Source organism: Pseudophryne corroboree, chromosome 11, assembly GCF_028390025.1.
Source record: "Pseudophryne corroboree isolate aPseCor3 chromosome 11, aPseCor3.hap2, whole genome shotgun sequence".
NCBI classification, from domain to species: Eukaryota; Metazoa; Chordata; class Amphibia; order Anura; family Myobatrachidae; genus Pseudophryne; species Pseudophryne corroboree.
In genome coordinates this window covers 122,276,909-122,301,173 of record NC_086454.1, presented here as the reverse complement: position 1 = coordinate 122,301,173, position 24,265 = coordinate 122,276,909, and the positions used below count along the sequence as shown (strand labels likewise).

General features: G+C 46.2%; 1 long non-coding RNA gene across 1 annotated transcript in view; it reads left to right on the top strand.

The window, feature by feature from the left end:
- Positions 1–23,016, top strand: part of LOC134969997 (uncharacterized) — a 42,864-nt gene extending 19,848 nt beyond the window's left edge. Inside the window, exons 2-3 of the long non-coding RNA XR_010189607.1 lie at positions 21,987–22,089; positions 22,767–23,016. This is a non-coding gene — a long non-coding RNA (uncharacterized LOC134969997). The remainder of the gene's footprint in view (positions 1–21,986; positions 22,090–22,766) is intronic.
- Positions 23,017–24,265: the final 1,249 nt, after the last annotated feature.

Genomic DNA, 24,265 nt, shown 5'->3' with positions numbered 1-24,265 from the left:
GGGGATACCCAGCACCTCTGTAAGTGCTGGTTAAGCCCCTAAGATGTGATGCAGATGGCTGGACACACCTCCAATAGTGACGCCAACAGGGCTGGGCCCCCTTCCCTTGACAGCCGCGCCCTGTTTTGGGGCGCGCTCAGCGATACTGTGTCCACAATTCTTAGTGCCCTGCCCGCATCCTAGCCGGAACCAAGGGCGTAACTACAATAGGTGCAGGAGGTGTGGCTGCTATGAGGCCCAGGCCGCCTCAGGGGCCCGGCCCTCCTCCTGCACCTAGTTGCTGAGCCACATTGCTTTTATTTCTCATGCTCTGGCGGCTGGCTCCATCTCCGCAGACCTAACTGATGCTGGGAGGAGGCATATCTGAGCCTGCAGGGACATCCCTGGACCTGTCGGGCGACAGGGGGGACAAAGAGCACACTTGTGCAGGGCCCCAAGGATCAGGGACACAAATAACAGGGCCAAAGTGCCAATATTGCTTTTTAAAGTGTACCAACTGCTCACTTTAAGTAGGAAAACAATTAACAATTAACAGGCCCCCTAAACCCTCCACTCTCCTTTTACCTCATCACTTTGTCCAGTCCCTGTCCATGCTGTATTATCATCATTATGCATGTCGCTGCACTGGCGCTTTTCTGTATATAGGGTCTAGAGAGAGACACACACACATGCAGAATCCTCCTGAATCCTCTACCAGTGTGTAAGTAGTACAGAGGCTGCTGCTATTCTTGCATGTGACAAGATAAATTATAGATTTTTTTTAATGTGTATTCTAAGGTTGTTTAAGTTGTATTTGTTCCACTACAAGAAAACTTTATAAAATAGTTGCCTCTCAATTAGGTGGAGCCATAAACAGTACCCAGGCATTATTCAACTGTTAGTTTAAATCTAATATACCCCATTGGATTAAATGTAATATACACACTCCATACAGCCTAACATGACCCAGTCCTGGAAGGATAACATGTTATCTTAAGTTATGATTGCAATCGCCTATGGTGAAACACCTTTCTTATCTATTAAATAATTCAACACAGGTGACACTAATCATACTGTATATTAAGAAGGAAGTCCATGTAGGAAGAATTTTCTCCCTCCTGGAATGGGTCATGTTGGGGGGTATTCACCGGGGGTCCCCTTGTCTTAAGTGCCCCGGGCACCCCCAAGGCTCAATCCGGTCCTGGCGGAAAAGATAGAAGGGCGAGGCAGTGTCTAACCTGCCATAGACTTTTTACTCCAGAGTTTTGACCATAAAAATGATTAGAATGATACAAAGAAGAAATTTCGAATATATTCTTTGTATTTTTCATATACTTTAAGTAGTCAAAACCGTGGCGTGCGCATTAGTATGACGGGAAAGGCTCTGCCTCACCTGACTCACCCCACCACACGTCACTGTTGAGGGGACAGAGAGATATCAGTGTTCTGGGCCCCAAGATTTCTGTTGCTGGCCCTGATCCTAATCCAGACCCCTAAATTTACCCTAATGCCTGCAGTAAAATTCTGTTTCTATGTGTATTGCAAGAAAATATCTGCGAATCCAATGGTACCGTAAGTGCGGTATATACTTGCACTTCTTCGTGGGCGAGAACTTCTACCCTAATTGAATTCAGCCCTATGAATAGAGTTGTGTGATCCCTGTGTAGCAGTCGAAGAAAGGGTTAAGCTCTGCAGCTTGTCACTCAGATGACACTGTTGCATTTTTTGCAGAAGTGGAGCAGGGAGCGGTAACCCACAGACCGTCTGCAATAATTATGCTGGGTGCACACTAGACCAGTGGTTCTAAAACTGTGTGTCCCGTGGCACCCTGGGGTGCCTCAGGACACTTGCAGGGGTGCCTTGGATTGGTCAATGTGATAGCAAAACCAGTGCTGGTAATCATAAAATATGTGCACAAACAGAGGCAAATCCTGTCCCTCACCATATAACTGAACCTAAGGATGACATATCAGGGCCGTAGTTAGGTGTGTGCCAGCAGTGCCTTGCCCACAACGCATACGCACTGTGGGCGCAGAACCGCTGGTAACACCCTCACTGCCGTGCCGCAGCATTTTTTACTGTCAGTCCGCCGCTAGCTACAGTGTCCAGCTGCTTCTAACATAGGTAGCTGGGCGGCTGGCAGTGCTGCAGCTGAACTCCCCGTCTGTGATCACGCCCAGCCGCTTCCTGGTTCCCGTTCTGTGTCCGCCCCCAGCCCACCCACAGTGCACTGTGAAGAGCTGCATCGTTTGGGCAGTCGCGGGAGGGAGAGTAGGACACTAAACAGCAGGAGGAAATAATGTAAGTCAGCTTCTCCCTCCCTCTCTGCTTACTTGGACACACCACACTAAGGGTGGAGGGGGGGGGGAAGGGGTACGTGGGTTGTAAGGGGCTCTAACAGTCATTAAGGAATAGAGACTCTACCTGGCATAATGTGAAAAAGGGGACTCTACATGCCGTATTGTGTAAAAAGGGTACTCTACACGTCATCTTGTGTAAAAAAAGGAGACCCCACATGCCGTATTGTGTAAAAAAGGGACCCTATGTGCCGTATTTTGTAAAAAGGGGACCCTACATGGCGTATTGTGTTAAAAGGGGACTCGACATGCCGTATTGTGTAAAAAAGGGACTCTACATGCCATATTATGTAAAAAGGGGACACTACATGCCGTATTGTGTTATAAGGGGACTGTGCCTGCCGTAATGTGTAAAAAGTGGACTCTACATGCCGTATTGTATAAAAAGGGGACTCTGCCTGCCGTAGTGTGTAAAAAGGGGACTCTGCCTGCCATAGTGTGTAAAAAGGGGACTCTGCCTGCCGTAATGTGTAAAAGGACTTTACCTGGTGTAGTGGCGCTACTGTGCTGCGTTATTTGAATAATGGAGACTACTCTGCAGCGTAATGTGGATTGGTATTATTTTGTGGCCACACCCCTTCCCCATGAAGCTGTGCCCCTATATTTTTGCAGCGCGTTTATGGCGCGCACTGGCACTGTTGTTGATCGGGGGGAGCTGATGCTGTTTCTTGCGCACAGCGCTTAAATGTCCAGTCACTTCACTGTGACACACATATACTGTATATAATATAATATAATATGTAACAGTCCTCACCATTAGGCTCCTGCATGGGCTATAGTGAAGCAGAACTAGTACTCAATTTACTCCAATACCAATGGTATTTATTGATACGAATGCAAGATAAGCAGCATGTCAATGAACAAATCTTTTTCCAATTCTTATCAACTCATGGACACCGTTTCGGACATCACCGTCATCAGGGGAGAATCCACTATTTGCTGTCACACACATGTCTTATCTAACCTGAGTAATCACCAAGTAAGTGCACTCACCTGGCCACCAGCGCTGCCCGTCTTCCCGCCATCAGACAGACCGCACACACCTCCCTGGCTGCCGCACTGTAACGTCAACCGGAAGTGACGTCCAAGCCGCTCTCCCCGCGTTGCTTAGCTACTGGTAAGCACAGTGTGCAGTGCAGCATTACCTAATGATGACGTGCAAGCAGGTCTCGCTGTGCTGCCTGGCAACCGGAACGATGCAACCAGCCCTGTCAATGTTAAGTTAGGACCTGGAGCGATCTATGACCATAAACAAATACCAATCCCACAAAAAAAACATGCAAATCATCACATAATCCACACCACATCTGGTATCCTGGCCCCATCTGCACCTAAAAAGTGTTCTACACTCTAGTTTATAAGTTATGGCCAATGGTTTCCACAATAGCGGGGACAGTGATGTAAACACGGTATATATGTGCATCATATTATTATCCATAATAGCATACAACATCTCTATCTACTATTTTAAAGTGCATTAGATGCGCACAAATACCGCATTTAAATACTTAACATACATACAAAAACATGGTGGAGTATTAACATCTTTACAAATAGGAAATATTGATCAAGTCATGACTGTAGAAAAACACTCCTAACAGTGTACTTAATAAAGTAGGTCAAGGTAAACCAGTTCACCAACCAATTTGTTATTATTACAGATATGGTGACATCAGTAGCTTCTCATTTAATCCATCGGGAGCCAGTGAATTCAATCGGTAGATTCATCTACTTTCTTGCCTTAATAGAATTTTATTTCTGTCTCCCCCTCTCCTTAATGGTGGAACATGATCCAGCGGTATACATTTAAAGTCCTTCAACATATGACCAGTCAGGAAAAAGTGCTTTGCTACTGGAGGAGTGCTGGATTCTATTATTTAAGCAGCTTTCTTAATCGAGGATCAATACATCGATATTCTCTCTTTCAACATGCGTATCGTCTTGCCGACGTATAATTTTTTGCAGGGGCATATTATTGCATAGGTTACATTTTTGGTCTCGCAGGTAATTCTGTGCCGCAAAAGATAAATCTCACCCATAGCTGGATGCACAAAGTTTCTTCCAGTCATCATGAAACAGCAAGTAGCACAATTGCCACATTTGTAGGCTCCAGATTGTAAATTCAGTCATCCCGCATTGGTAGCCACCCTCGGGCTGATGTCTGAGTAGGACACTCTTTCTTTCAAGTTTCTACTCCGTTTGTAGCTGAATAACGGAATTCTTTCACAGAATCCACTCAGTGTGGGATCAGTTTGTAAGATGTGCCAGTTTAATATGGACTTTTTAACCATGCCAGATGTCATGGCATATGTGCTGGCAAACACCAAACGTTCTGTTTCATCTTTTCTCTTTCGGGGTGTAAATAGATCCTCGTGTGTGTATTCCATACATATTGACACTGCTTGGCGTACCTCTTGCTGATTATATCCTCGATCAATTAAATTTTGCCTCATCTTTGCCAGAGCCTCAGGTAATTTCGCAACTTCCGATGTAATTCGCGCCACTCTTAATTACTAGGAGAAAGGCAGTCCCTTCTTCAGGGGTTGTGGATGGAAACTGGTCGCTAAAAGCAGTGTGTTTTTATCGATTGGTTTTCTAAAAACATCTGTAGTGAATCTGCCATCACTTATCCCTATTAATACATCAAGATATTCAATACTGGTGTAACTATATCTATGGGGGAACTTGATTGACCCAGACCCACTATTCAACTTATCCACAAATCATTAAGTAGCATCTCGCCACCAGTCCACAGCATGAACAGATCATCTATGAATCTAACATAAAAGCTAATGTATTTAGAAAAAACTGAATCCCCAATGATATTTGTACACTGAAAATCATACATAAACAAGTTAGCATACGATGGGGCCATATTAGACCCCATCGCCATTCCGTTCAATTGCAAAAAAAAATAATTATTAAAGAAAAAATATTTTTTGTGCAAAATTATCTCAATGAGCAAAATAAAAAAAATCAACTGGTGGGCCCGCATACTGTGGACTGGTGGCGATAGATTTCTTAACAGCTTCCACACCTTCACAATGTATAATACTTGTGTATAAACTGGTGATGTCTAAGGTCAGCAGTAAACATCCTGAGGGTGGTGACCCACAATTGTTTAATTTGGTAATAAAATCTGTAATATCCTTCATGAAGAAAGGAGTGTCTTGCACTACTGGCTGAAAGTAGTAGTCTACAAAGTGGGATAGAGGTTGTCCCAAAGACCCATTGGACGAAATGATGGGCCTTCCCGGAGTATCCACTAAACTCTTGTGTACCTTAGGAAGGATATACAAGAGTGGGATCCTCAGGTAGTCTTGAGTCAAAAATTTGACAGTCTGATCATTTATCCGTCCATTTGTGTGACCCAGATTTATAACAGCATCAATCTCCCTTTTAAATTTGTCAGTGGGATCAAATGTGAGTTTTTTTTATAGCAGGTATCATCCGATAACTGCCTCATGACTTCCCTTACGTACGTAGTCAGTTCTATTTACTATCACTATCCCCCCGCCTTTATCAGCGGGGCGGATAATGATATTGGTGTTATCGTGCAAGGACCTAATTGCTGCCACCTCATCTTGATTTAGATTGGGGTGACAGATCCTAGCCTTATGTAACATCGGTATTGTATCCAATCTGACCAATCACATAAAAGTCTCGATTGATGCATTGGAAGATGGCGGGTCAAACATGCTGGGTACCTTGAACGGGGTTATAGCTTTATTTTTTGCTACAAAAAATCTTTTAAGCGTAACTGTCTGTGAAACTTATACAATTCGACCTCAAAGTCTAAGGGTTTTTGCATATATGTCTGTACAAAAGACAGGCCTCTAGTAAGTATGCTTTTTTCTGACTCAGTTAGCTCATGTGTAGATAGGTTATATATAGCTATTTCCGACCCCCCTTGGCACCTTTTAGATTTTTTGTGTTTGATCCCCTCTCCTGCTGTGCTTTCTGAGTCTCTGTCTGACGTTGTTTTGCTGAGGGTGTAGATTTTCCCCACCTAAAAAATGTGGTTTCTGTTTCCCTGATTGATCTGAGTCACTCTGGGAAGTATTAGACTCAATGTCTGTAAACTGTCTCATAGGTCGTCTACGAAAATTTTGTCCAGCTTTCCACTGTCTTCTATTGGATTGACCAAGTAACCAAGGATATACATTTCAAATCCCTGTAGTCCTCCTTTACATTTCTATACTTGACCTTCTTAAAGGATAACAGTTCAGTCTTAAATGAGGCCACACCTTCATCAAGTTTTACCAACCAATCTGAGCTGTTAGCAGATTTAATAGTGTCTAATCCTGCTATCTCACAACTTTTAATCTCCTTCTCCAAGTTTTTTTTAAGTCTTTATTTACTTGCTGGATCACCAGTAACATTAGGTCAAAACTGCACTAATTAAGGATTAAGCACCAAGCTTAAGCTGGACAAAATTCTCATAGACGACCTACTGTATGAGACAGTTTACAGACATTGAGTCTAATACTGTAAGGCTGTCCACATGTCCTTAGCTGACACTTTCCCACTGATTATAGAATAAACATGCTGCTCCACAGCTAAGCCTATCATGACGATGGCACTGTCTACATCATCTGGGTTAGGACCTGCTCCTGGGTCTATTGTGACCTTCCACAATTCAGATTTGGAAACAGAGTTAGGAAAGAGCAAGTAACAGTGCACCTGGATAAACCATGTTGCGATGAAAGGTGGGGAATACTATTTATTGTTTTGCATGCAAATACTGGACAGCTTTATTTTTATCCTGCAATTAAGATTTCAGCAAGGGCGTAGCTACCATAGGTGCAGGGAGTGCAGCTGCTATGGGGCCCAGAGCTGAGAAGGGCCACCTTACCTGTCACAGTTACATGTGTTATATACAGGGTGTAGCCAGGGGCGGATCCAGAAGAAAATGAAAGGGGGGGCACCATGATAGGGGAATGGTAATAGTTATATTTACATGCACCTAAGGCACGGGTGCTCCCAGATAAGGAGTGTGGTATCACAGAGGGCGTGGCCTCACAGAATACGCCATCAGGTAATGATTGGCAGTAGGAGCGCATCCTGGTTTATTGCCAATGTTTCACCCTGATGAAAAGGCTGATTGGGCCTTGAAATGTTGGTCACCTGTTCCATTAGTTATGGGAGCCTGGAAGCCACCCCAGCACAATATAATTATTAAAGTTTTTAGTTGGTGGCGGCAGGTGCAGCATACCTTGTTTTGGGCACTGCAGGACACAAAATGCCCATCTTTGATTAGCAGAAGCAGCCAGCTGGTTCTCCAACAAGCAGCATAAGACATCTGCAGGACATCCCTGTCACAATCACACGGGCCGCCTTCTCAAAGCTGAGGCTGAGTTTGACTGCACCTAGCATGGTGGTAAAGGAAGGAGGAAGCGCTGGGAAACTGTGCGGTGCACTGAGGGCTAATGAAGCCTTCTGCGCCGTCATAAGTAACAGTCTTAGTCGATGCTGGCATCTGAACCCCGCGTCTGGGCTGGACTCTGGCCGGCTGGCAGGGGGAGAGGTAGGTTGCGGTGTGAGCAGGGGGAGGCTGGAGCTCCTCCCCATTGGTTACCACACATACTTGCTGTTAGAGCCGCGGCGGGTCCTAGTGACTGCCGGCTCTTTTATCAAATACGACGGACGGAAATAGCAGTAGTGCTGCTGCTGTTCTCCTTTTGAAAAAAAGAAGAAGTAAGAAACGACAGGGGGGGACGGGCCCGAGTGCCCCCCCCCCTGGATCCGCCTATGGGTGTAGCTACCATAGGTGCAGGGAGTGCAGATGCTATGGGACCCAGAGCTGAGAGGGGGCCACCTTCAGTTACATGTGTTATATATATTTTTACCATTGGGTGATACTTAGAAGACCTTACAAACCTATGCATTAGGGTCTAGAATATATCTATATGCCTCTGGAACTGCTTATTGTAAAGTGGTATAAAATGAACTGGAGGGCATTATAATATTGCATAATATGAATTGGGTGCTCTGTAATATGGTATACTATAAAATGGAGACACTATCGTATGGTATAATATGGACTGGGTGCACTCTATGTCATAATGTGAATTGGGGGTACCGTGTTGCATAATGTGTACTGGCAGCCCTACAGTCTGACATAGTAGGAATTAGGGCACTACTACAGTTCATAAAATAAAGTAGGGCACTACTATGGGGCATAACATTATCTAAGGTAATACTGTGGTATAGAAAATTAACTAGGACACTTTTATGGATCATATAATTAACAAATGCTCCAGAGCCGTATATCTGTAGAGGCATTGGTATAGGGGCCCTTTCAAAATGTTGCTATAGGGCCATCAGTGTTCTGGCTACGCCCCTGGATTTCAGTTTGGACATACCCCACCCAAATCTAAATTCTCTGCACATGTTACATCTGCCCCACCTGTAGTGCTACATGGTTTTACCAAGGTGCACAGTTACTTGTTCTTTCTTAATCCCAATTCAGAATCAGGCACTCAAGGGTCTATTTACTAAGCCTTGGACAGAATAAAGTAAATGGAGATAAAGTAGCAGCCAATGAGCTCCTGTCATTTTTCAAATACAGCATGTAACATGGCAGTTAGGAGTTGATTAGCTGGCACTTTATCTCCATCCACATGCCAGATATGCTCTGCAAACCTGTCTATATGTTCAATACAGCATCAGCCCATATGAGAGCCGACTTCACACAGTTACACTAAAACACCACACACACAATAAGGGTAAATAACTCCCCCGGCTGCACAGGATGAGCAGAAAGTCTGGAAGATGTATTCTATTAACAATAACATCTGCTTAAACGCTGTCCTGTTCTTATTCCTGCACATCACTAATTCATGTGCACAGTATAACCATCGATGATACATCAGATGATTTTGGTGTGATCGCATTGCAGGATTTGATGTCAGAAGCCTGGCAACCAATCAGTGCTGGCTTCAGATGTCTATTCCTACCCTGAAGTCTTTCTGCATACAAGCTAAGGTGCTTTTTGCAAAGCTGTATTCTAAATTGCAATGTTAGATCTGCACTACAAACTAGGGAAATATTGCACTGCGGCCAGCCCCGAAGCAGCACTTGCGACCACCCTGTGCCAAGCACCAGACTCACAACAATGAAGTAATGTGGGGGGGGGGGGATGCCGCCAGCAGGAGACACATGGAAGCTGCCCCGATGCTCCAGGCAGCTCTACACACTGCAGAGTACATGCTCGGCACATCCTCTGGACTTCTAGTCCGTGCATCTTGATAGGCAGATGCAGGGGCCATGGCAGTGCCACCCCAGCACCCTGTCTGAGGCTACTTTAGCTGGCAACTGCGCCCTACAGCTATTTTCCTTAGTGCTCCTCTGTTTCTCTCCCAGCCCTGTCTGACACCTGAAGACAAAGCTGGATTAAGATCCCATGGGGCATGGGTGGGTGTGTGATGGGTGTGACAGCATGATCACATTATCATGGCTACATATGTGCTATACAATGTTGAGATTATCAGCATTTAAAGCAGGGAGCAGGGTTACAATGACACAAGTCACCACAAATTGTGTCATCTGCTGCCTGAATTACCCAACACATTCATGAAAGTGGCTGCCGTCGGAGGGACACACACGGCTCAGGGAGACTTGAATAACTTCCAGGCAGCCAGAAGCACCACCCGATTCTGGAGCCTCCTGGCTGATCCGGGAGAGTAGGCAATGATAGGACCAGAAATTGAATCTCTATTTAGAGCACAAATAAAACTTGGATCAGTGCTTTTTAATATCTTTATTAGGAACATTACAAACGGTATTGAAGGGAAAGTATGCCTTTTTGCAGATGACACAAAGGTATGCAACAGGGTAGACACACCAGGAGGAATGAACAAGAGTGTAGCAATTACAGTTTAATGACAAAAAAAAATGCAAAATCATGCACTTGGGTCTCAAAAACTCAAAGGCTAAATATAGTATTAACAGAATGATTTAATGGATACTACTAAGGTGGAACGGGATCTAGGAGTCACTATTTCAAGCAACTTAAAGGCAGGTCAGCAATATAACAAAGCAATGAGGAAGGCTAGTCAGATGCTTGGTAGATAGGGAGAAGAATCAGCAGCAGAAAGAAAGAAGTAATAATGCCACTGTATAGGTCATTGGTATGGCCTCATTTAGAATACTGTGCTCAGTTCTGGAGGCCATATCTCCAGAAGGATATTAATACACTAGAGACTGTACAAAGAAGGGAACTAAAATGGTGCAAGGTCTACATCACAAAACTGACCAGGAAAGACTAAAAGAGCTTAACATGTATAATTGGGTGCAGAGAAGGGAAAGGGGGACATGATAGAGACTTTCAAATATATTAAGGGTTTTAACAAAGTACAGGAGGGAAACATTCTTCATAGGAATAGAGAAGTACTAGAACACAAGGACATGCACTGAAACTGGAGGGAAGTAGGTTCAGCGGAAATAGGAGGAAAAATTACTTCAGAGAAAGTGTAGTGGACAAGTGCAATAGTTTCCCATCAGAGGTGGTAGAGACTAATACAGTAAAATCAGTTGCGTATCTATAATGGGTGCAATGTGTCGGGTACACACTGGCACCTAATATGGCCAATGCCAGGATCGGGGGGATCCCGGGATTTAGGCAAAAAATCACCCAGGATTAAATCCCTGGATTGGAAGACCCAAACCCAGGGATTGCGGGATCAGGCTGCCCTTTGTGTTTTTAAAGCAGGGCAGCGTTGAGCGTCCTCAGGACACGCAGACGTTTTCCAGCTCCCTCCTCCCGGCTCCCCCTGTGCAGCGTGATGTGAAGTCACAGGTCACGCTGCGAAGTACGCCGTCACCCGCCGCCAAGCCCGAAAGTTGTGTCCCACCCTCCCTCCCCCGTAGTATGGTGAGTTATGTTGCGGGGTAGGGCGAGAGAGGCGGACACACAGGGAAAAAAAGCCAATCCCGGGAATCCCAGGCTTGACCATTTTTCAATCCCGATACCCGGGATTGAAAAAAATGGCCCGGGATTGGCCACCCTACTGGCACCTCGGGTCCAGGGGGACCCACACTACACCCATTTTTAAGTATTCGTTTCCACAGTTCAGCGGTGCTCTGGCAGCCCAGCAATATCACTGGGAATATGGTCTAGCAGCCATTTTCACAGAGATTTGCATATGTACAGTAGGGGGAATCACCGGGAAAATGGCTGCAGCACCATTTTCCTGAAGTCCCATGCATGCGCAATAGACTCTAGAGCGGTGCTAGAGTCTATCAGTGCCCTGCGCTGTGGCACTGACTATGCTGCCTGGCTGCCAGTGAGAGAGAGGACGGGATCCCTGTTGGAGACTGCACACAGGCTTCCTCCTCTTTTAATGCGCCCCGAAGTAGAGCAATTAAAATAGGATTTTAATACCTACCGGTAAATCCTTTTCTCTTAGTCCGTAGAGGATGCTGGGGTCACTTCAAGAACCATGGGGTATAGACTGGATCCGCAGGAGACATGGGCACTCCAAGACTTTCAAAGGGGTGTGAACTGGCTCCTCCCTCTATGCCCCTCCTCCAGACCCCAGTTATAGGAACTGTGCCCAGGGAGATGGACATTTCGAGGAAAAGGATTTATTGTTAAACTAAGGTGAGATACATACCAGCTCACACCTCAAGCACGCCGTACAACATGGCATTCAACACAACGCAAGTCAACGGCATGAACAAAATCAGCAACAGGCTGACTATAAATGTAACACAACATGTGTGTAACCATAACTAATAACTGCAGATACAGTATACACTGGGACGGGCGCACAGCATCCTCTACGGACTAAGAGAAAAGGATTTACCGGTAGGTATTAAAATCCTATTTTCTCATACGTCCTAGAGGGTGCTGGGGTCACTTCAAGAACCATGGGGTTTATACCAAAGCTCTAGAACGGGCGGGAGAGTGCGGATGACTCTGCAGCACCGATTGACCAAACATGAGGTCCTCATCAGCCAGGGTATCAAACTTGTAGAACTTTGCAAAGGTGTTTGAACCCGACCAAGTAGCCGCTCGGCAAAGTTGTAATGCCGAGACCCCCCGGGCAGCCGCCCAGGACGAGCCCACCTTTCTGGTAGAATGGGCCTTCACCGATTTCAGTAACAGCAATCCAGCCGTAGTATGAGCCTGCTGAATCATATGACAGATTCAGTGCGCAATAGTCTGCTTGGAAGCAGGAGCCCCAATTTTGTTGTGAGCATACAGGACAAACAGAGCCTCTGTTTTCCTAAACTGAGCCGTTCTGGCCACATAAATTTTCAAAGCTCTTACTACATCGAGGAACTTCGATTCCAGCAAGGCGTCAGTAGCCACTGGCACCACAATAGGTTGGTTCAAGTGGAACGACGAAACCACTTTTGGCAGAAACTGCTGACGAGTCCTCAACTCTGCTCTATCTTCATGGAAGATCAAATAAGGGCTCTTGTGAGACAAGGCCGCCAATTCAGACACCCGCATGGTGGATGCCAAGGCCAACAGCATGACCACTTTCCAAGTGAGGAATTTCAACTCCACCTTTTGTAAAGGTTCAAACCAATGAGATTGAAGGAATTGCAACACCACGTTAAGATCCCACGGTGCCACAGGGGGCACAAAGGGAGGTTGGATGTGCAACACGCCTTTCACAAAAGTCTGAACTTCTGGAAGGGAGGCCAATTGTTTTTGGAAGAAAACCAATAAGGCTGAAATTTGTACTTTAATGGAGCCCAATTTTAGGCCAGCATCCACACCGGCTTGTAGAAAATGGAGAAAACGTCCTAATTGAAATTCTTCCGTAGGAGCCTTTTTGGAATGAGTGGAAACGGAGGAAACACGTACACCGACTGAAACACCCACGGTGTCACTAGGGAGTCCACTGCTATTGCTTGAGGGTCTCTTGACCTGGAACAATATCTCTGAAGTTTCTTGTTGAGGCGAGACGCCATCATGTCTATTTGAGGAATTCCCCAAAGACTTGTCACCTCTGCAAAGACCTCTTGATGAAGACCCCACTCTCCTGGAGGGAGATCGTGTCTGCTGAGGAAGTCTGTTTCCCAGTTGTCCACTCCTGGAATGAAGATCGCTGACAGGGCGCATGTATGCCTTTCCGCCCAACGGAGAACCTTTGTAGCCTCTGCCATAGCCGCTCTGCTCTTTGTTCCGCCCTGGCAGTTTATGTACGCGACTACTGTTATGTTGTCCGACTGAATCAAGACGGACTGATTGCGAAGATGTTCCGCTTGCAGAAGGCCGTTGTGAATGGCCCTTAACTCCAGAACATTTATGTGTAGACACATTTCCTGGCTTGACCATCTTCCCTGGAAGCTTTCCCCCTGTGTGCTCCCCGGCATCGGAGACTCGCATCTATGGTCACTAAGATCCAGTCCTGGATCCCGAACCTGCGTCCCTCTAGGAGGTGAGAGCTGTGCAGCCACCACAGGAGTGAGATTCTGGTCTTGGAAGACAGGGTTATCCTTCGGTGCATGTGCAGATGGGACCCAGACCACTTATCCACAGGTCCCACTGAAACACTCTGGCATGGAATCTGCCAAACTGAATGGCCTCGTAGGTCGCCACCATCTTCCCCAGCAACCGAGTGCATTGATGGATCGATACTCTTGGCGGTTTCAGGATTTGTTTGACCAGGCTCTGAATTTCCAGAGCCCTTTCCACTGGAAGAAAAACTCTCTGTAATTCTATGTCCAGAATCATTCCCAAAAACGACAGACATCTCGTTGGAACTGTGATTTTGGCAAGTTTAGGAGCCAACCATGTTGCTGCAGAATTGTCAGGGATAGCGTAATGTTCTGCAGCAATTGTTCCCTGGATCTCGCCTTTATCAGGAGATCGTCTAAGTACGGGATAATTGTGACTCCTTGCTTGAGCAGGAGTACCATCATTTCGGCCATTACCTTGGTGAAAACCCTCGGAGCCGTGGACAGACCAAACGGCAACGTCTGAAATTGGTAATGACAATCCTGAACTGCAAACCTCAGGTAAGCCTGATGTGGAAGATAAATGGGAACATGTAAGTAGGCATCCTTTATGTCTACCGACACCATAAAATCCCCCTCCTCCAGACTGGAGATCACTGCCCGGAGAGATTCCATCTTGAATTTGAATTTCTTTAGGTAGAAATTGAGGGATCTGAGGTTCAGGATTGGTCTGACTGAGCCATCTGGCTTCGAGACCACGAACAGGCTCGAATAAAAGCCTTCTCCCTGTTGCGACGGGGGAACCTTGACAATGACTTGATTGAGACACAATTTTTGTATTGCGGATACCCCCTCCCTGTCCGGAAGAGAAGCTGGTAAGGCCGATTTGAAAAATCGGCGAGGGGGAACGTCTTGAAACTCCAGTTTGTACCCCTGGGACACTATTTCTAAAACCCATGGGTCCATAGCCGAACGAGCCCAGAACTGACTGAAGAACCTGAGACGTGCCCCCACCGGTGTGGACTCCCGCAGAGGAGCCCCACCGTCATGCGGTGGATTTGGCAGAAGCCGGGGAGGACTTCTGTTCCTGGGAACCCGGCCACGGCCGGTGATCGTTTACCTTTTCCCTTTCCTCTAATAGCAAGGAAGGAAGACCCTCGGCCTTTTCTGTATTTATTGGGCCGAAAGGACTGCATCTGATAGTGGTGTGCTTTCTTTTGTGGTGCAGGCACATAAGGTAAAAACGATGACTTACCCGCGGTAGCAATAGATACCAACTCAGCGAGGCCGTCACCAAACAATACACCACCTTTATACGGTAGAGAATCCATAGCTTTCTTAGAGTCAGCATCAGCATTCCATTGATGAATCCACAATGCTCTCCTAGCTGAGACTGCCATGGCATTGGCCCTTTATCCCAAAATGCCAATATCCCTCGCAGCTTCCTTTAGGTAGACTGCAGCGTCCCTGATATAACCTAGTGTCAAAAGAATGTTATCCTTATCCAGGGTATCTATTTCAGATAACAAGTTATCTGCCCATCTTTCGATAGCACTACTCACCCACGCAGACGCAATGCCCGGTCTGAGTAGCGTACCCGTGGTGATATAAATGGATTTCAATGTATTTTCCTGCCTACGATCCGCAGGATCCTAGGGCTGCCGTGTCAGGAGACGGAAGAGCCACCTTTTTGGACAGCCGTGATAGAGCTTTGTCCACAATCGGGGGTGACTCCCATTTTTCCCTATCCCCAGAGGGAAACGGATACACCACTGGAATCCTTTTGGGGATCTGAAACTTTTTGTCAGAATTTTCCCAAACCTTTTCACAAAGCGTGTTCAGTTCATGAGAGGGAGGAAACGTTACCTCAGGTTTCTTTCCTTTATACATACAGACCCTAGTATCGGGAACAGTAGGGTCCTCAGTGATATGTAATACATCTTTTATAGCCACAATCATGTACTGAATGCTCTTTGCCAATTTTGGATCTAATCTGGCATCACTATAGTCGACACTTGAGTCAGTGTCCGTGTCGATATCCGTGTCTGCCAGCTGGGTAAATGAACGTTTTTGTGACCCCGAGGGGGTCTGGACTTGTAACAACACATCCTCTATGGATTTCTTCCAAGCCTGGTTCTGAGACTCAGATTTATGCAATCTCTTATTTATCAGAGCCACATTAGCATTCAGAGCACTCAAAACATTCACCCAATCAGGTGTTGGCGGTGCCGACAGGGTCACTCCGACAGTCGTTTGTGTCCCTAACATCGTCTCCTCCTGGGAAGAGCCTTCAGCCTCAGACATGCCGACACACGTGCACGCAGCACACACAGACACACTGGGCATATAGGGGACAGACCCACAATAAAGCCTGTCAGAGAGACACAGAGGGAGTTTGCCAGCTCTCACCCAGCGCTTAAACCCGGTTCTGACACAGTTACAGAATATCCCAGACCTGCAGCGCTTTTATAATAACCTATATTGCACCAAAATTCACTGTGCCCCCCACCCCGTTTTGCACCCTGTTACTTGTACAGCAGTGTGAGGAAGGACCAGCGTCTCTGCAGCTTCTGTGAAGAGAAAATGGCGCCGTGAGGACTATGCCCCACCCCCAGAATGGCACGCTTCAGCCCCGCTATTTTCCCAAAATCTTTATACTGGCGGGGGTTTGGACAGAGGTTTGGCACCTTGTCCCCTCTTGCCAGTCACTTTTTTAGAGGTTAATATGCTGCCCAGGGAGCCCCCCCCCCCCCCCCCCCCGCGCCCTGCACCCTGTAGTGCTGCTGAGTGTGGGAGCATGGCGCGCAGCACGCCCGCTGTGCGGTACCTCTGAAGCCGTCACTGAAGTCTCCTGTCTTCTGGCTCTGTAAGGGGGGTGACGGCGGGATCTGGGAACGAGCATCTAGGCGTACCTAGCGATCAGACCCTCAGGAGCTAATGGTGTCCTGTAGCCAAAGAAGCAGAGCCTTTAAACTCACAGAAGTAGGTCTGACTTCTCTCCCCTTAAGTCCCACGATGCAGGGAGACTGTTGCCAGCAGTTCTCCCTGAAAATAAAAAACCTAACAAAGTCTTTTCAGAGAAACTCAGTAGAGCTCTTCAGAGTGCATCCAGTCTGCCTGGGCACAGATTCTAAACTGGGGTCTGGAGGAGGGGCATAGAGGGAGGAGCCAGTTCACACCCCTTTGAAAGTCTTGGAGTGCCCATGTCTCCTGCGGATCCAGTCTATACTCCATGGTTCTTGAAGTGACCCCAGCATCCTCTAGGACAGGGGTGTCAAACTCAAATTCATCGGGGGCCGCATCAGCAGTTTGGTCCCCATCAAAGGGCCGGTTGTATCTGTAGGTCTATCCAAAATTTACCGCTCCACCTGCCTTATATGTGCCCAGCCATCTGCCCCCTTTTAAAGTGCCCAGCCATGTGCCCCCTTTTATAGTGCCCAGCCATGTGCCCCCTTTTATAGTGCACAGGTCCCCATTTTACACATTGTGGCAGGCACAGGTCCCCATTTTACACATTGTGGCAGGCACAGGTCCCCATTTTACACATTGTGGCAGGCACAGGTCCCCATTTTACACATAGCGGCAGGTACAGGTCCCCATTTTACACATTGTGGCAGGCACAGGTCCCCATTTTACACATTGTGGCAGGCACAGGTCCCCATTTTACACATAGCGGCAGGTACAGGTCCCCATTTTACACATTGTGGCAGGCACAGGTCCCCATTTTACACATAGCGGCAGGTACAGGTCCCCATTTTACACATTGCGGCAGGCACAGGTCCCCATTTTACACATTGCGGCAGGCACAGGTCCCCATTTTACACATAGCGGCAGGTACAGGTCCCCATTTTACACATTGTGGCAGGCACAGGTCCCCATTTTACACATTGTGGCAGGCACAGGTCCCCATTTTACACATAGCGGCAGGTACAGGTCCCCATTTTACACATTGCGGCAGGTGGTGGAAGGAGGGAGAGAAAGAGAGGAAGGGAGAGGGGCTGACTTACATTTGAAGCGGTTCTCGCCGCTCTTCAGCCGCCTCTCCCTCCTCGTCTGCGCGGCTCCCTTCTCCCTCCTCCGACGGGGTTTCGTTGAATGACGCGTTTGCGCCGTGACGTCACGACGCAATCGCGTCATTCCGCGAAACCCCGCCCCCCCCCGAGCTGGGCACTCGGGAGAAGGGGGTTTCATGGCGGCGGCACCGCGGGCCATCAGACGAGGTCTGGCGGGCCGGATTTGGCCCGCGGGCCTTGTCTTTGACACCCCTGCTCTAGGACGTATGAGAAAACATGCTTGGGATAGACATAAGAATATCCTTACAAAAAAATAAGGAGGAAATAGGGTTTTGGTTAAATGGGGGAAGACTAGATGAGCCAAGTGGTTATTATCTGCAGTCAAATCCTATGTTTTAATAATATGATCCCTCATAAACACCCATTAAGAATACAATGTAACACATTTGAGTGAGATTTGGTGTGGGAACTACACTTCTCCTTAAGTCTAAACTCTAGGCAAGATGCCCTTTTGCCCCCCTCCCACCCACATACAATGATGCTGGAAAGTTTGTGAACCCTTCAGAATGTTCTATATTTCTGCTAAAATTTGGACTAAAACTACCTCAGATTTTCACACAAGTCCTTAAAGTAGAACCAGATCTAACAAATGAGACAAAAAAAAATTAGACATGCTTATTTTGTAATTGAGAAATATGATCCAATATCACATATCTGTGAGTGGCAAAAGGATGTGAACCTTTGCTTTCAGTATCTGGTATGACCACCTTGTGCAGCAATAACTGCAACTAAACGTTTCCGGTAATTGTTGATTAGTCCTGAACATTGGCTTGGGGGAGATTTTACTCTATTCCTCCATGCCAAACAGCTACAGCTCTATTATGTTGGTGGGTTTCCTCCTATGAGCTGCTAACATTTCAATTTTATTAAGGTCAGGACTTTGACTTGGCCACTCTAAAACTTTACATTTATTCTTCTTTAACCATTCATTGATTGAATGACTTGTGTGCTTCGAGTCATTGTCTTGCTGTATGACACACGTTCTCATGAACATATGTCCTAACATTTCCTTTAGAATATTCTGATATAATTCATTGTCCCATCAGCAATTCGTCCTGGGGCAGATGCAGCAAAACAGGCCCAAACCAAGATACCACCACCACAGTGTTTCACAGATGGTATGAGGTTTTTAAGCTGGAATGCAGTGTTCTCCTTTCTCCAAGCATAACGCTTCTCATTTAAACCAAAAAGCACTATTTTGGACTCATCTGTCCACAAAACATTGCTCTTATAGCCTTCTGGCTTGCCCAGGTGATCTTTAGCAAACTGCAGATAGGCAGCAATGCTCATTTTGGAGAGTAGCGGCTTTCTCCCTGCAATCCTGCCATGCACACCACTGTTATTCAGTATCCTCCTGATGGTGGACTCATGAACATTAACATTAGCTAATGTGAGAAAGGCCTTCAGTTGCTTAGAGGTTACCTTGGATTCCTTTATGACCTTGCAAACTATTAGACACCTTGCTCTTGGCGTGATCTTTGTTGGTCGACCACTCCTGGGGAGGATAATAAAGGTCTGGAATTTCTTCCATTTGTAAACAATCTGTCTGACTGTTGATTGGTGGAGTCTAACTCTTTAGAGATGGTTTTGTAACCTTGTCCAGCCGGATGAGCATTAACAACTCTTCTTCTGAGTTCCTCAGAAATCTCCTTTGTTCGTGGCATGATACACTTCCACAAACGTGTAGATTTTGATAGATCTCGGTTGTCCTCTCACACCTGATGGTCATTCCATAGATTCAAAATACCCGACTCTAATTTCACCTTCAAAATATCTACTAAGCCTAAAGGTTCACATACTTTTGACACTCACAGATATGTGATATTGGATCATTTTCCTCAATAAAAAAATTAGCATGTCTAATTTTGTGTCTCATTTGTTTGATTTGGTTCTCTTTTTCTACTGTTGGACTTGTGTGAAAATCTGAGGTAGTCTTGTCGGAAAGACGTCAGTTTCCGACTTTTTTAGGACGGAAACTGTTCCGACCTATTCAATCCTTTCCGATAAGTCAGTAATTCAGACTTGTCGGAAAACACATTGATCGGCGGATTAGCCGCAGATCCACCTGTTCCGCAGCCAAATCGGACAGGTTTTGGACCTGGTTCTGACAAGAATAAAAAGTCTGATTGACATTGTCGGAACCAGGGAGATGAGACAGGGGAGCGGGTACAGGTAGGAGGGGACAAGGACCATGTGAGGAGAGGAGCAGGTCAGTGACAGGAAACACCGGGACAGCAGCAGCACGGTCGGGACACCGGCACTCAGCATTAGAGTACCCGCCCGCCAGACGGGTCAGAAATTGATGACAGCACTGGGTGTGAGCGGTGTCTGCCTCCCCAGGTGCTTGTGATATGTTGGGAACGGCCAAATCCGACAGTTGGATTTGGCCGCTCATTGAATACTGACCTGTCGGATCCTTTCTGTCGGAAAGGATCCGATAGGAATTGAATATACCCCATAGTGTATACAGGGAGGATCACATTTATAGAGAGACACATACAGGGAAGATCACATCAAGAAACAAAGGGAAGGTCGCACATAGAAACACATACACAGGGAGAGTCGCATAGAAACACACATATACTGTATGCAGGGAGGGTCACGGGTCACACATATACAGAGAGGACCACACAGAGACACACATACTGTATGCAGGGTGAATCACACATATACAGAGTGGGCCACACATAGAGAAACACACATACTGTAGACCAGGGATGGGGAACCTTCGACCCTCCAGCTGTTGAACTACACATACCAGCATGCCTTGCTACAGTTTTGCTATTTGGCAATGCTAAAACTGTTGCAGGGCATGCTGGCATGTGTAGTTAAACAACAGCTGGAGGGCCAAAGGTTCCCCATCCCTGCTGGAGACAATGAGGGTCACACAGAGACACACGTATACATGGATTGTGTCACATATAAAGACACACATAGGGCATTGTCCTGGTGAATCAGGAAAGCAAGTTTCCAGTGTTCCACAGTCCAATGAATGTGTTTTACACCACTCCAGTAGATGTCTGGCATTACAAATGGCAATCTGAGGCATGTGCGCATCTGCTTGGCCATTGAAACTCAGTCCATGAGGCTCCAAATTAACAGTTCTTATGCTTACGTTGCTAGGTCCTGTTTACAGCATGGGGAGAGCTGTATTTCCCTGGCGCTTGGAGATAATGGGGTCAATTGAGGTTGAATCGCAATCCAACCAGAGTTTTTACGATCGCCCCACGGGCGCATGTGCAGCGCCCGCACTTTCTGTGGGGGGGCTGCAGAAAATGCGATCGCCTCAGCCTGTCAGTCAGGCAGAGGCGATCGCGGGACAGGGGGTGAGTGATCCCGGCTGCTGCTCACGTCACTCACAGCCGTCGCAATTGCGAACATGGCGGTGGGACTCCTGCGGGCGCAGCTAAGCTGCTCCGGCAGGAGACATCTTTCGTTTCTGCTAACAAGCAGAAATTGCGATGCATTCGCAATATCTGCTTGTTGAACTGGGGCTGGCGCCGGTCATCATGCAGGGCAGCCCCCAGCATGCGCTCCCAAGGATTGCAAATTCTGCTAATTAGCAGCATCTGCAATCCTTACTGAATTAAGCCCAATGTCCTCTCCAAGCACCGGGGCAGAAAATAGACAGCGTGGAAAACGGGGTCTGCATCTGTGTCACCCAGTGTGTCTCAGTGTCTGCTCACAGGCACAATACAATAATTTATGTATATCATAGTCAATGTTACAGCCAATGAGAACATATTTCTATTACTGCAATAATACTGTAGGTCATATCAAGATATTATAAAAGAAACTTCAGAAAAAAATTATAATGTAGTGTTGATTCATGAATTGATAGTTTTGATAAAGACTATTTACCCAAACCATCAATAAATTAATTAACTCACAACTGTCATGAAGCCATTTGTGAGTTACATCCTTTCAATCTGGCCATACCCAGACAGTATTTCCCGGAATCAGGCACTCGTACACTGCAGTAACACCAGCCTGACTGTGGCCAGGTGCAAGAACAGGGCCTTATCCCTGGCGTATGTAACTGTATGGAGTAATACTACTTGCAGTGTTGAAATTCAAACTGTTAGACATTTGAAATTGCACATCTCTGTTTTGCTCACCCTGCACATATTTCATCTAAACTTCCCTAATCCAATTACAGGTGCTTAGATAATAATACAGCAAAGAAAATCTCAAGGGAGGACAACACAATGGTCTTCACGCTGCGTTTCTCAGGAGTAACCCAAGTTCCTAGCTCCTCTGTGGTAGGTGCAACTACTTTCTCTATAGATCTGTGTATTAATATAGATGAGAGATGCCATATTGCTTATTCTTGTGAAATCAAATAAGCCAAAGTCAAGGTTGGGTTACACTTGATATAGAGGTACAGTGAGTGGTCTAGTCATGAAACCGTGAAGAGGTGAGCTAGTGGAGAAGTTGCCCATGGCAACCAGTCAGATGCTAATTGGTTGCCGTGGGTAACTTCTCTACTGGCTTGCATCTCCACTCTTTTCACAGTTTCATGAATAGACCCATGTTTTTTTAAATTCTAATTCTCAACACAATTTCATAATCTATAAGGAGATATTGTACGGAATGCTACTGTAACTATTGTACCACACATAGAATATACCCAATTAACCATGTCTGCTTCTTCAGCTTTCTGGTTATTAGAACTTTCTAGATTCTGGATGAAAGATCTCATATCTTAACACTTCCCCAATTTTTGTTGGAACATCTGCTTTCTGAAATAAAAATGTATAATTGTAATTAAGGATGAGAATTGGTTTTGATAAATGGATATTCAAATGGTGAATTAAGAGTAATGTCACATAACATTATATTTCATTGTGAAGCACATGCCCTAACTGCTATGTGTTACAGGTTTTGTATCTTATTTCATTTCATTCTTCTGTCCATATTGCATTCCCTTCCTAACTAGGTATTTATAAGCTGTGAAGTAAAGCTGTGCCTGAACTCCAACCAGTCACAGTCCTGTGCTTCCAACTGCCCCTCAACCTTGTTTTCCAAGCAACCATTAGACTCACTGCTAGAAACAGAAACTTATCATCTGACCACCAGACTTATCCAAGTGATCCGGGAGCCAAAGAAATGTAAGTATAAAGCTATGGACTTCACTGCATTTCAAATACTATATGTCTTAATCCATACATAACAGTATTTGTAATGGCAATACTCTAGCCATATGTTAACACATGCTGTTTAAAATAAAAAATAAGAATTTACTTACCGATAATTCTATTTCTCGTAGTCCGTAGTGGATGCTGGGGACTCCGTAAGGACCATGGGGAATAGCGGCTCCGCAGGAGACAGGGCACAAAAGTAAAAGCTTTAGGATCAGGTGGTGTGCACTGGCTCCTCCCCCTATGACCCTCCTCCAAGCCTCAGTTAGGATACTGTGCCCGGACGAGCGTACACAATAAGGAAGGATTTTGAATCCCGGGTAAGACTCATACCAGCCACACTGTACAACCTGTGATCTGAACCCAGTTAACAGCATGATAACAGCGGAGCCTCTGAAAAGATGGCTCACAACAATAATAACCCGATTTTTGTAACAATAACTATGTACAAGTATTGCAGACAATCCGCACTTGGGATGGGCGCCCAGCATCCACTACGGACTACGAGAAATAGAATTATCGGTAAGTAAATTCTTATTTTCTCTGACGTCCTAAGTGGATGCTGGAGACTCCGTAAGGACCATGGGGATTATACCAAAGCTCCCAAACGGGCGGGAGAGTGCGGATGACTCTGCAGCACCGAATGAGAGAACTCCAGGTCCTCCTCAGCCAGGGTATCAAATTTGTAGAATTTTTCAAACGTGTTTGCCCCTGACCAAGTAGCAGCTCGGCAAAGTTGTAAAGCCGAGACCCCTCGGGCAGCCGCCCAAGATGAGCCCACCTTCCTTGTGGAATGGGCATTTACATATTTTGGCTGTGGCAGGCCTGCCACAGAATGTGCAAGCTGAATTGTACTACACATCCAACTAGCAATCGTCTGCTTAGAAGCAAGAGCACCCAGTTTGTTGGGTGCATACAGGATAACAGCAAGTCAGTTTTCCTGACTTCAGCCGTCCTGGAAATCTATATTTTCAGGGCCCTGACAACATCTAGCAACTTGGAGTCCTCCAAGTCCCTAGTAGCCGCAGGTACCACAATAAGCTGGTTCAGGTGAAACGCTGACACCACCTTAGGGAGAAACTGGGGACGAGTCCGCAGCTTTGCCCTGTCCGAATGGACAATCAGATATGGGCTTTTGTGAGACAAAGCCGCCAATTCTGACACTCGCCTGGCCGAGGCCAGGGCCAACAGCATGGTCACTTTCCATGTGAGATATTTCAAATCCACAGATTTGAGCGGTTTAAACCAATGTGAATTGAGGAATCCCAGAACTACGTTGAGATCCCACAGTGCCACT